Below are 13889 nucleotides of genomic sequence, written 5' to 3'. Positions count from 1 at the left end.
TGTAATTTATAAACAGAAACATTGTATTATGCTTCCTTTAATGTAACAAAGGCAATATATCAAAGCTAAATGCCTATAAGAGGGGGACACAAGGGAGGGGTATGGGACTCTTGGCATTGGTGATGTTGTCTGACTCTTTATTCTACTTTAGCTTAATGTTATCTTTCCTTTTCTTGTGTTCCAGCTGTCATGATTATTTTTCTTTTTCTTTTTCTTTTGTCTCTCTACCTTCTTTGACTCTTCCTCCTTCTTTGTGGAAGAAATGGAGATGTCCTTATATAGATAGTGGTGATAGTGGTGTATACATAAATAGGTGACTATACAGGGAACCATCAATTGTTTACTTAGGATGGAAAGTATGGTGGGTGAACAAAACCGTCTTTAAAAAAACAGGTTGATGAAGAAACCCTGAGGGCACTATATTGAATGAAATAAGTCAGACACATAAAGACAAATATTGCATGGTCTCACTGATATGAACTAATTATAATATGTAAACTCACAGATATGAAATATAAGTAACCAGGATATAGAATGAGGCTAAAGAATGGGGAGCAGTTGCTTATTATGAGCAGAATATTCAACTAGGTTGAACTTAAGTGTTTGGAAATGGACAGAGGTGATGGAAACACGTTATTGTGAGAATAACTAACAGTGCTGAATGGTGTGTGAATGTGACTGAAAGGGGAAGCTTAGAGTCATGTATGTAATTGGAAGGAAAGTTGGGGGTTAAAAGATGGGAACGTATAAAATGGTAAATATTGTGATGGACAATGTGTGTGAGTAACTGTACAAATATTAGAAATTTCTTTCATGAACTAGAACAAATTTATGACACCATAACTAGAAGTTAATAATAGAGGGGGTATAGAGGGAAAAATATACCTATTGCAAACTATGCAATACAGATAGTAGTATTTTAACATTCTTTCATTAACAGTAACAAATGTACTATACCAATACTATGAGTCAATAACGGAGGGGGGGTGGTTAGGGGTATGGGAGGATTTGAGTTTTTTTATTTTCTCTATATTTCTTTTTGGAATAATGAAAATGTCCTAAAATTGAAAAAAAAAATTGTGGTGATGGATGCACAGCTGTATGATGGTACCGTAGGCAATGGATTGTACACTTTGGATCTTTGGATAATATGAACAATCTCAATGAAATTAAATTTTTAAAAAAGTCATTTGTCTCTCTCTCTGAATATATAGGTTTATTTTTGGAATCTTTATTCTATTCTGTTGATCTATTTACCTTATCTTAGCCCAATACCACACTTCGCTGATTACTGTAGCTTTAAAATAAGTCTCAAAATTAAGTAGTCTTCCAATTTTGGTCCTTTTCAAAATTGTACAGGTCTTCTCATTTCCATATAAGTTTTGGAATCAGCTTCTCAGTTTTTACAAAAAAGCCTGCTGGAATTTTGATTGGGATGCACAAAACCTATGTATCAATTTGGGAGAGAAAAGACATCTTAACAATTTTGAACCTTCTAATCTATGAACATGTTATACCTCCCCATTTATTTAAGGCTGTTTAATTTCTTTCAGCCATGTTTTATAGTTTTCACTGTACAGATTTTGTATATAAATCCATCTCTATTTCATATTTTTGATAGTATTTTAAATGGTATTTTAAAAATTACAATTGTTTGTTGCTGGTGTGTAGAAATACAACTGATTTTTGTATTCTAACCTTTTCTTTTCCAACCTTACAAAATGTATTAGTTCTAATAGCTTTGTGTTTGTGTGACCATGTGTATTCCTTAGGACTTTTTGTAAACATGATCATGTCATTGGAACAGAGACAGTTTTACTTCTTCCTTTCCAATCTTTATCCATTTTATTTCTTTCCTTTATTTTTTTTTCCTTCTTGCATTAGCTACAAATGCCATTCAGTCTTTTTCCATTATGTGTGATATTAGCTATAGGGTTTTTGTATACTTCTTTTATCAGACTGAGAAAATTCCTTCTATTTCTTCTATTTTTAGTATGATGAACATTTTAAAATCATGAATGGATTTGAATTTGTCATATGCTTTTTCTACTTCTATTGAGATGATCATATGGTTTTTCTTTCTTCATCTGTTAATATGTTGAACTGATTTTCAACTGTTAAACCAAACTTGCATTACTGAGATAAATCCCTCTTGGTCATGATGTATCACCCTTTCCTTAACTATTTGGTATACCAGTGTCACAATTCATTTTTTAATATTCACTACACATCATTTCATTTATATGATTTGCTAAAATTACCTGGGACAATAAATAAAACTAATTTGTACTTTATAATATTTGCAGCACAAATTATGAACTTGTTTGGAAATCTCATTTCATTAATGATTCAAAAGATCGGATTTGGGTCATCAAACGAAAACCGTCCCTAGTAAATATTCTGCACACTAAATTGGATCTCTGTTTGGAAAATCAAACCAGTTACAACTGGCACCAGGAGTGGCCTGATAAAGCAGGTGATAAGATAGGACTTGAGTTGGATTACTTGCTGCCTAGCTGGTAATGAGGACCATATCACTGGAAGTAGGTGGAGTAAAGATAGCTTCAGGCACAAGGAGGTGGCCTAATTGTGAATTGGGATGATTTACCAGTGAAAGCAAATGCACTGGCATGATGTATCAGGTGGTTGAAAAGTACAGGGGAAATAGTAACTAGGAACACAAGAGAATTGGGTGGCTAACGCTAACCTCAGTTAATGCTTTACAGAAAGGCTGAGAGGACACCCAGAGATGATTTCCTTAGTTTCCCAAACTATAATAAGGATAGTTGGTAGTTGGTGCAACTCGCATACTGTGTTTTTGGCCTGTGGGATAAGAGTTATCATAGTGAGAAAGATCAACCAAATAGAAGCCTCTAAAATTGCCCCTACTTCCCCTGGCAAATAGAATATATAAAACACTATATTGCATCCAAGAGATGGTGGCGGTGAAAGTGAAAACCAGTGTCCCCTTAAAGATCTAAGGGATGCAGGGGTGATGGTCCCTGTCATATCTCCATTCTGGTGTCTGCAAAAACCAGGAAGATCTTGGGGGATGAAAGTAGACTACAGAAACTTTGACTAAGCAGTACCTCTGATTGTAGTGACTGTGCTGGATGTGTTATCTTTGCTAGAGAGGAGTATCATGGCCTCAGGTACCCAGTATACAACCACAGATTTGGTGAATGCATTATTTTTTATTTCTCTCAGAAAAGAGGATCACAAATAGTTCACATTCTTATGAAACAGACAATGGTAAATGCTTACAATTTTGCCACTGAGATATTTTAACTAATCTTCCTTTTGCTTAATAAAAATTCAGTCTCAACTATAAGTTTTATATCAATTCTTAAATTTCTTCTTTTTTAAATAATTTTCTTTTTAGGGGAAATGATAGGTTTACAGAAAAATCATAGAGACAATAGAGTTCCCATATAACCTCCAATTAATAACACTTTACAGTAGTGTCGTACCTTTGGTCTGTGGGATAAGAGTTATCATAGTGGATCCCTAGCCCATTCCAGTACAATGCTGAATAACAGTAGTGATAGTGGGCATTCTTGTTTTGTTCCTGATCTTACAGAGAAAGCTATCAGTCTCTCACCATGGAATATGATACAAGCTATGGGCTTTTCATAAATGCCCTTTATTGTGTTGAGGAAGTCTCCTTCTATTGCTGGTTTTCTAAGTGTTTTTATCAAGAAGGTTGCAGATTTTGTCAACTGCCTTTTCTGCATCGAGACAATCATTTTTTTTCCCCTTCATTTTGCTGATGTGTATTAAATGAATTGATCTTCTTATGTTGAACCACCATTGCATACCTGGGATAAATCCCAGCTGACTATGCTGTATACCTGTTTTAATGTGTTGCTGGCTTCTGTTTGCTAGTATTTTGTTGAGGATTTTGCATTTATAATGATAAAGGATATTGACCTGTAATTTTCTTTTCCTGTGGTATCTTTATCTGGCTTTATTATGGTGAATCTGGCCTCACAGAATGAGTTAGGGAGTCTTCCCTCCTCTTCAATTTTTTAAAGTCTTTGATCAGTCTGTCCAATGTCTAGTCTTCTTCATTGATTATTTCTGGATTTTTATCTTGTTCCTTTGGATGGGCCTTTACTTCTTATTTCTATATCTTGTAATATTTGGTTGCCCATTGTAAATGTTAATATTTTAAACTGTTAACTCTGATATTTAGTCTTGAACTGTCTATTCCTTTAGTTTGTATCCAGTTAGAGATGTGACAGATATTTTCTTGAGTGCCAGGACCTAAGAAAAAGTAACAAACAAACCAATACCAGAAACACTTTTCACAGTCTTTGCAAATTGGTTCTGCCTTACCCGATGCCCTCCTTTAGAGTTTAGCCCCCCTTTTAAGAAGATTGGCCTATGGTGAATATGAAGTGCAGGGTCTTCTCTATTTTTTCTGAACCTGTGTCTTGTCCTGGGCTTGTGCTTGCTCATGGCCTTTGGAATTCCTCTATTTACAAGAATTTGAATGCCCACTCTAATCCTTATGAAATAGGCTCTCTTTCTCTTTTCGGTGCTTTATCATAAGACTTAAAGCAGGTAATCCTTTGCCCTAGGCTACTTGGACTTAATCATTTCTTAGATTGCTTTAGCCATCTGTAAGCTGCTTCTGCTTATAGGGCAAGATCTACAAGGGAGTCAGAGAGGTGCTTCCTGGTGCTCTCTTTAGGGATGCCAACTGATAGACTGGCACCAACACAGACACCACAGTATGCCCATGGGGGTTTCTTGCTCCCTCTGGAATGGGCTAGGGAGCCACTATGGGAGTGCAGGTTGGCTCCGCACCTGGCCAGGGAGTGGGTGGAGCAGGGATAAGGAAGGCTACCATGAACTTTCTCTATGTTTATTTTTAACTGCAAGTTTTACTGAGCCATTCACACACCATATATCCACCCAAAGTATACAATCAATGTCTCACATTATCATCACACAGTTGTACAATCATCACAATCAACTTTAGAACGTTTTCATTATTCCTAAAAGAAAAATAACAGACATAGAAAAGAAAACCCAAAACAACCCATACCCCTAATGCCTCCTTTTATTACTCCTATGTTGGTGTGTTACATTTGTTACTGTTGATGAAAGAATATTAAGATATTACTGTTAACTTTGTATTACCAACATTTATATTACTTTATATTACCAAAGTTTACTGTTAACTTTATATTACCAAACAGGCAATACAGGTACTTTTCCCCCTATATACCACTCTATTGTTTATTCTTTGTACAAGTGTCATACATTTGTTCTAGTTCATAAAATATATTATTTATAGTTGTAGGGTTAATCATGAATATTATCCACCACAAGGTTCACTGTGTTATACATTCCCATATTTTAACCTTTAGCTTTCCTTCTGGTGACATACATGACTCTAAACAACCCCTTTCAACCATATTCACCTACAATTCAGCACTATAATTTCAATAATGAGCTACTGTCACCTCTATCCATTACCAAACATATAAGTTCAACCTTGTTAAAAATTCTGTACATATTAGGCAACTGCTTCTCCTTCTCTAGCCTAATTCTACCTCTGGGTAAACTGCATTCTAAGTTTTATTACTATGAGTTTACATATTCTAATTAGCTCATATTAGTGAAATCATAGAATATTTGTCCTTTTGTGTCTGACTTACTTCAATCAGCATTATATCCTCAAGGTACATCCATGTTGCTGTGTGCTTTAAGACTTCATTTCGTCTTACTGCTGAGTAATATTCCATCATATATATCTACCACATTTTGTTTATCTATTCACTGGTTGATAGACACTTAGATTGTTTCCATCTTTTGGCAATTGTGAATAATGGCACTATGAACACTGGTGTGCAAATGTCTGTTCGTGTTCCTGCTTTCAGATCTTCTGGGTATATACTGAGTAGTGAAATTGCCAGGTTGGAGGGCAACTCAATATTTAGTTTTCTGAGGAACTGCTAAACCATCTTCCACAGTGGTTGTACCATTTTACATTCCCATCAGTAGTGAGTAAGTGTTCCTATTTCTCCACATCCTCTCCAACACTTGCAGTTTCCTATTTGTTTAATGGCGGCCATTCTTAAGGTGTGAGATGATATCTCATTGTGGTTTTGATTTGCATTTCCCTAATAGCTAGTGTTTGGGTTTGCTAAAGCTGCTGTTATGCAAAATACCAGAAATGGATTGACTTTCATAAAGGAGATTTATTAGGTTGCAAATTTACAGTTCTAAGGCCACAAAAGTGTCTGAACTAAGGCATCAACAAGAGGATACCTTCACTGAAGAAAGGGAGATGGTATCCAGAACACCTCTATCAGCTGAGAAGGCACGTGGCTGGTGCTTGCTGTTCCTTTGCTCCCAGAGGTTGCGTTTCAAAATGGATTTCTCCAAAATGTCTCCGTGCTTCTGTTTCTCTTAGCTTCTCTCTCTCAGTCTCTGTACATCCTTGCTTGTTCTCCCAGGTTGTTTCTCTCTAAGCATCTGGGGTCCTGTCTTAGCTACTTGGGCATACTCTGGGCTTCAACTCTTAGCTTAGCATCTCCAAACATTTTTCTGTCTGCATTTCCCAGTGTCTCCAAGCATCTGGTATGTGTTGGCTCTTAGCTTTTCCCGGGGGCAAACTCTGGATTATATATCTTAGCTTCACTTCAAATGCTTCTCTGAACTTCTCTGAGCTCCTTCTCTCTATAAGCTCTCTTAAAGGACTTCAGTGAACTGATCACTGGATAGGTGGGGTCACACCTCCATGTAAACGATCTAATCAAAAGGTCTCACCCACAGTTGGGTGGATCACATCTCCATGGAAACAACCTACTTAAAAGGTCTCACCCTAAACAAAAGGCTATTAAGTCTGTTCCCACGAGATTCATTATAGAACATGGCTTTTGTGGGGGACATAATAGATTCAAACCAGCACAGCTAGTGAAGATGAGCATCTTTTCATGTGCTTTTTAGCAGTCTGTATTTCCTCTTTGGAGAAATGCCTATTCATGTCTTTTGCCCACTTTTTAATTGGGTTGTTTGTCTTCTCATTGAATTGTAGGATTTCTTTATATACTGTTCTAGTTTGCTAATGCTGCCAGAATGCAAACCATCTGAAATGGATCGGCTTTTATCAAGGGGGTTTATCTGGTTACAAAGTTACAGTCTTAAGGCCATAAAGTGTCCAAGGTAACAATCATGTATCTTCACTAGAGGATGGCCAATGGTGTCCAGAAAACCTCTGTTAGCTGGGAAGGCACATGGCTGGCATCTGCTCCAAAGTTCTGGGTTCAAAATCACTTTCTTCCAGGACATTCCTCTGTAGGCTGCAGTTCCTCAAAAATGTCATTCTTAGTTGCTCTTGGGGTGTTTGTCCTCTCTTAGCTTCTCTGGAGCAAGAGTCTGCTTTCAACAGCTATCTGTAAACTGTCTCTCATCTGCAGCTACTCTCTCAGCTTTTGTGCATTCTTCAGTGTGTCCCTCTTGGCTGTAGCTCCTCTTCAAAATGTCACTCTCAGCTTCACTGAGTTCCTTCTGTTTGTCAGCTCATTTATATGGCTCCAGTGATTTAATTTAGACCCACCCTGAATGGGTGGGGTAACACCTCCATGGAAATATCCAATCAGAGTCATCAACCACAGTTGGGTGGGGCATACCTCCACAGAATCATTCGAAGAATTACAATCTAATCAACACTGATACACCTGCCCCCACAAGATTACATCAAAGATAATGGCATTTTGGGGGAGATAATACATTCAAACCAGCACATACACACTGGATATCAAACCCTTATCAGATATGTGGTTAACAAATATTTTCTCCCTTTGAGTTGGCTGCCTTTTCACCCTTTTGACAAAGCCCTTTGAAGCACAAAAGTATTCAATCTTGGGAAAGCCCCATTTATCTATTTTTCTCTTTCATTGCTTGCACTTTGGGTGTAAGGTCTAAGAAGCTACCTCCTATCACTAGGTCTTGAAGATGTTTCCCTATATTTTCTTCAAGGAGTTTTATGGTACTAGCTCTTATATTTAGGTCTTTGATCCACTGAATTAATTTTTGTAGAGGGTATGAGGTAGGGGGTTCTCTTTCATTCTTTTGGATATTGATTTCCAGTTCTTACAACACCATTTCTTGAATAGATTAATCTGTCCCAGTTTAGTGGATTTGGTAGCCTTGTCTAAAGTCAATTGATACATATGAGGGTCTATTTTTGAACTTTCAATTCAATTCCATTGATCATTATATCTTTCTTTCTAACTATCATGCAGTTTTGACCACTGTGGCTTTATAATAACCTTTAAAGTTAGGAAGTGTGAGTCCTCTCACTTCATTCTTCTTTTTCAAATATTTTTGCCTATTCTAGGCCCCTTTCCCTTCCAAATACACTCAATAACTAGCTTTTCCAATTCGGCAAATGGGGCTGTTGGAATTTTGATTGGGATTGCACTGAATTTGCAGATCAATTAGAGTAGAATTGACATTTTAATGACACTTAGCTTTCCTGTCCATGAATATGGAATGTCTTTTCTTTATTTACGTCTTCTTTTAGCAATGTTTTGTAGTTTTCAATGTACAGGTCTTTACAACTTTGTTTAAGTTTATTCCTAAATACTTGATATTGTGAATGGAATTTTTTTCTTGATTACCTCCTCAGATAGCTCATTACTAGTTTAAAGAAACACTACTGACTTTTGCATGTTGATTTTGTACCCTGCCACTATATGGAATTCATTTATTAGCACAAGTAGCTTTGTCATAATTTCTCAGGATTTTCCAAATATAGGATCATGTTATCTACATGCAATCAGTTACTTCTTCCTTTCCAATTGGATGCCTTTTATTTCTTTTTCTTGCCTAATTGCTCTAGCTAGAAGTTCTAGCACAATGTTGAATAACAGTGGTGACAACGGGCAACCTTGTCTCATTCCTGATCTTAGAGGAAAGGCTTTCAGTCTCTCACCATTGAATACAATGTTAGCTGAGGGTTTTTCATAAACGTCCTTCATCATGTTGAGGAAGTTTCATTCATTAGTACCTTTTGAAGTGTTTTATCAAGAAAGGATGCTGAATTTTGTTGAATGCATTCTTTGTGCCAACAGAGATGATCATGTGGTTTTCCCCTTTCAATCTGTTGATACATTGTATTACATTAATTGATTTTCTGTGTTGAACCACCCTTGCATGCCTGCAGTAAAAACCATTGGTCATGGTGTATGATTCTTTTAATGCGCTGCTGGATTTGATATGAAAGTATTTGTTGAGGACTTTGGCCTCTATATTCATCAGAGATATTGGTCTGTAGTTTCCTTTTCTTGTAGTATCTTTGTGAGGCTATGGTAGTAGGGTGATGTTGTCTTCATAGAATCAGTTAGGTAGTGTTCCCTCCTGTGCCGGTCTGAATGTATTGTGTCCCCCAAATGCCATTATCTTTGATGTAGTCTTGTGGGGCAGACGTTTTGGTGCTGATTAGATTTGCTTGGAATTTGCCCCACCCAGCTGTGGGTGATGACTCTGATGAGATATTCCCATGCAGGCATGGACCCACACATTCAGGGTGGGACTTGATCAGTGGAGCCATATAAATGAGCTGACTCAAAGAGAAGGAACTCAGTGCAGCTGTGAGTGATGTTTTGAAGAGGAGCTACAGCCAAGAGGGACACTTTGAAGAAAGCATAGGAGCTGCAGATGAGAGACAGTTTGAAGATAGCCATTGAAAGCAGACTCTTGCTCCAGAGAAGCTAAGAGAGGACAGATACCCCAAGTGCAGCTGTGAGTGACGTTTTGAAGAGGGGCAAGCTTGCTAGAGAGGAATGTCCTGGGAGAAAGCCATTTTGAAACCAGAACTTTGGAGCAGACACCAGCCACGTGCCTTCCCAGCTAATAGAGGTTTTCTGGACACCATTGGCCATCCTCCAGTGAAGGTACCCGATTACTGATGTGTTACCTTGGACACCTTATGGCCTTAAGACTGTAACTGTGTAGCCAAATAAACCCCCTTTTTATAAAAGCCAATCCATCTCTGGTGTTTTGCATTCTGCAGCATTAGCAAACTAGAACACCTTCCTTCAATTTTCTGGAAGTGTTTGAGTAGGAATGGCATTAATTATTCTTGGAATGCTTGGTAAAATTTGCTTGTGAAGCCATCCGGTCTTGGGCTTTTCTTTTTTGGGAGGTTTGTGATGACTGATTCAATATCATAATGTGTGATTGGTTTGTTGAAGTGTTCTATATCTTCTCAAGTCAATGCACACTGTTTATGTGTTTCTAGGAAGTTGTTCATTTTACCTAAGTTGTTTAGTTTGTCAGCATACAGTTGTTCATAATATCCTCTTATGATCTTTTTATTTCTTCAGGATCTGTGTTAATGCCCTTCCCTCCTCTAGTTTCTTGAGTTTATTTATTTGCAGCTTCTTTTTTGTCTCTGTCAGTCTAGCTAAGGGTTTGTCAATTTTATTGATCTTCTCAGAAAACCAACTTTTGATTTTATTGATTCTATGGTTTTTTTTTTTTTTTTAAATTCTCCATTTCATTTATTTCCACTCTAATCTTTGTTATTTCTTTCCTTTTGCTTACTTTGGGATTAGTTTACTGTTCTTGCTCTTGTTTCTCCAGTTGTTCAGTTAGGTCTTTGCTTTTAATTCTTTCTTCCTTTTTAAGGTATTCATTTACGGCTATAAGTTTTCCTTTCAGCACTGCTTTTTCTACATCTCATAAGTTTTGATATGCTATATTCTTCTTTTCATTTGTCTTGAAATATTTACTGATTTTTCTTGCAATTTCTTCTTTGACCTGCTGATTGTTCAAGAGCATGTTGTTTAACCTCCATATGTTTGTGAAATTTCCAGTTCTCCAGTTGCTTTTGGTTTCTAGCTTCATTCCATTATGACCAGAGAAAGTGCTTTGTAAAATTCCAATCTTTTTACATTTATTAAAACGTGTTTTTTTTTTTTTTTTGTCCCAAATATGGTCTATCCTGGAGAATGTTCCATAAGCACTTGAGAAGTCTGTACATCCTGCTGTTTTGAGTTACAATGATCTATATATGTCTGTTAGATCTAATTCATTTATCACATTATTTAGGTGCTTTGTTTCCTTGTTGATCCTATGTCTAAATGTTCTGTCTATTGAAGACAGTAGTGTGTTGAAGGCTCCCACTATGATTGTAGAGACATCTATTATTCCCTTCAGTTTTGCCAGTGTTTTCCTCATGTACTTTGGAGTACCCTGATTAGTGAATAAATATTTATGATTGTTATTTCTTCTTGGTGAACTGCCCCTTTTATTAATACACAGTGTCGTTTTTCATAAGATTTTTACATTTAAAGTCTATTTTGTCTGATATTAGTATAGCTACCCCAGCTTTTGCTGGTTATTGCTTACTATCTTTTTCTATCCATTCACTTACAACCTACTTGTATCTTTGGGTCTAAAATGAGTCTCTTGTAAACAGCTTACAAATGGAGCATAATTTTATCCATTCTGCCAATCTGCATCTTTTGGTTGGGGAGTTTAATCCATTAACATTCAATATTATTACTGTAAAAGCTGTTCTTACTTCAATCATTTTATCCTTCAGCTTTTATTTGTGAGATCTATTACTTTTCTCTCTCTTTATCCTTTTAGTTACGCCTACTGATAATCATTTCATTTCTATACTCTCCTCCAAGCCTCTCTTGCCTATCTTTTTTTTCTTTCTTTTTTTTTTTTTAAGCCAGCAGAACTCCCTTTAGTATTTATCCCAGGGCAGTTCTCTTATTAACAAATTCTCAAAGCTTTTGTTTATCTGTGAATATTTTAAACTCTCCCTCACTTTTGAAGGACATCTTTGCTGGACAAAAGATTCTTGCCTGGCAATGTTTCTCTTTCAGAATATTAAATATACCACTGCCTTTCTCCCTCCATGGTGCCTGATGAGTAATCAAGACTTTGCCTTATAAGGCTTCCCTTGTATGTGATGTATCACTTTTATCTTGCTGTTTTCAGAATTCTTTCCTTCTCTTCAGCATTTGACAGTCTGATTGGTATGTATCTTCAAGTGGGTATATTTGGATTTGCTCTATGTGGAGTATGTTGAACTTCCTTGATTTGCATATTTATGTCTTTTATTCATGTTGAGAAATTTTCCACAATTATCTCCTCAAATATTCTTTCTTGCCCTTTACTCTTCTCCTTTGGGACACCTATGACTCTTATATTTGTTTGCTTTGTGTTGTTACTCATTTCTCTGAGATCCAGTTCAAAATTTTCCATTTTTTTTTCTCCATTTGTTCTTTTGTGCATTTGAATTCAACTGCTTTGTCCTCTGGTTCACTGATCCCTTCTTCTGCCTCTTCAAATCTGTTGTTGTGTGACCGTAGTATATTTTTAATTTCATCTACAGTTCTTTCACTTCCATAAGATCTGCTGTTTTTCTATTTATTCTTTCAAATTCTTCTTTATGCTCTTCTAATGTCTTCTTGATACCCTTTACCTCTTTAACCATCTCATTGACATTATTTAGGAGATTTGTTTGAACATCTTTGATCTTTTATTAGTTGTTCCAAATTCTGCACCTCTCCAACTTTTTAATTTTATCATTGGGTTTGGCCATATCTTTTAGTTTCTTCATGTGCCTTGTGACTTTTTTGCTGATTTCTAGGCATCTGATTATCTTGATAAGATTGAAAGTTGGTTTCCCTCTCTTGTTTAAGATTTTGTTGTTGCTTGGATTTGCATAGAAGGTATCCTTTGGCACTTGGTTTATTGGTATTTCCCAGCCAAAGCAGGGCCAGGGTCTCATGCAGGGGTTGGGAAAGCTCTGAGAGGTTGGGCAGAAAATCAGCTTGCCAGACTGCACTTTCCCAGCTTTCCTAGCAGATGGTGCTCTTGGGTCACACATTCCTCCACAACCCTGCTTCTCCCTGACCACAGCAGCCTGCTGGGCAGGGTCCAGACTGGGTCAAGGTCCAATTCAAGGCTGTGGGACCCAGAGAGTCACCCTTTCCAGCCAATTGTTAGCTCAAGACTGTTCTGCTTCTCCCTCTTTTCTTGAGGGGAGGGCCTCCCTGTTTCTCCCAGGTCCAAGTGAGCCTGAAGCTGCTGGCCTTGGGGGTGGGATATGGGCATTGGGTATTGCAGTGAAGACTCTGCTGTGGGTACAATGAAGCTGGTGGTTCCCAGACTCCTGTGTGGAAAGACTCCAGGCTGCAGGGCTGAGAGGGTCATCTTCACCAGCCAGCAGCCAAACCAGGAGTGTGCTGCATTTTGCCAGCTGGGAAGACAGGCTGATGCACAGCCAGAAGCCTTGGGGGTGGGAGAAGGGTGCCTGGTATCGTAATGGAGGTCCCTATCTCACCCCCACCTCTCTCACTGAAGCAGCTGAGCTGTGAGCACCGTTGTCCCCTGTGCAGAAAGGATCAAGGCTGCAGGACCCAGAGGGTCTCCCTCACTGGCCAACTGTCAGATCAGTATCGTTTTACATCCCCGTCTCCTCATGAGGGGAGGGTCTCCCTGTCTCCACCAGATCCAGGTGCCTGAAGAGGCTGGCCTTGGGGGTTGACGTGGGTACGGGGAACCACAACGGGGTCTCTGTATGTGGATATAATAGATCTGCTGCTCTGGGACTCCCATGTGAAAAGACTCTAGGCTGCAGGAGTGAGAGGGTTAATTTCACCTGCTGGCAGCCAAACTAGGAGTGCACCATGTTTTGCCAGCGGCAAGACCCAGGACAATGTCCAGCCACTGGCCTCAGGGGTGAATGTGTTTGAATTCACTCACCCCTATTTCTCATCCAGCTCTTCTTTATATGTTGCAGTGGTCCTTCTTTGGTCTCCTGAGCTCTGAAATTGCTGCTTTGGATGGTTTCTGCCTGTTCTCTGGTTGTTTTCGGTGAAGGAGTGAGTTCCACCTGTCCTTAT

The 13889-nt window shown here is 38.0% G+C and overlaps 1 protein-coding gene across 2 annotated transcripts in view; it reads right to left on the bottom strand.

The window, feature by feature from the left end:
- The window catches only part of SBF2 (SET binding factor 2), a 696898-nt gene that overhangs the window by 141124 nt on the left and 541885 nt on the right, over positions 1-13889 (bottom strand). The window lies entirely within an intron of this gene.

Source organism: Choloepus didactylus, chromosome 6 (genome assembly GCF_015220235.1).
Source record: "Choloepus didactylus isolate mChoDid1 chromosome 6, mChoDid1.pri, whole genome shotgun sequence".
Lineage (NCBI taxonomy): Eukaryota > Metazoa > Chordata > Mammalia > Pilosa > Megalonychidae > Choloepus > Choloepus didactylus.
This window is presented reverse-complemented; position numbering and strand designations above follow the sequence as displayed.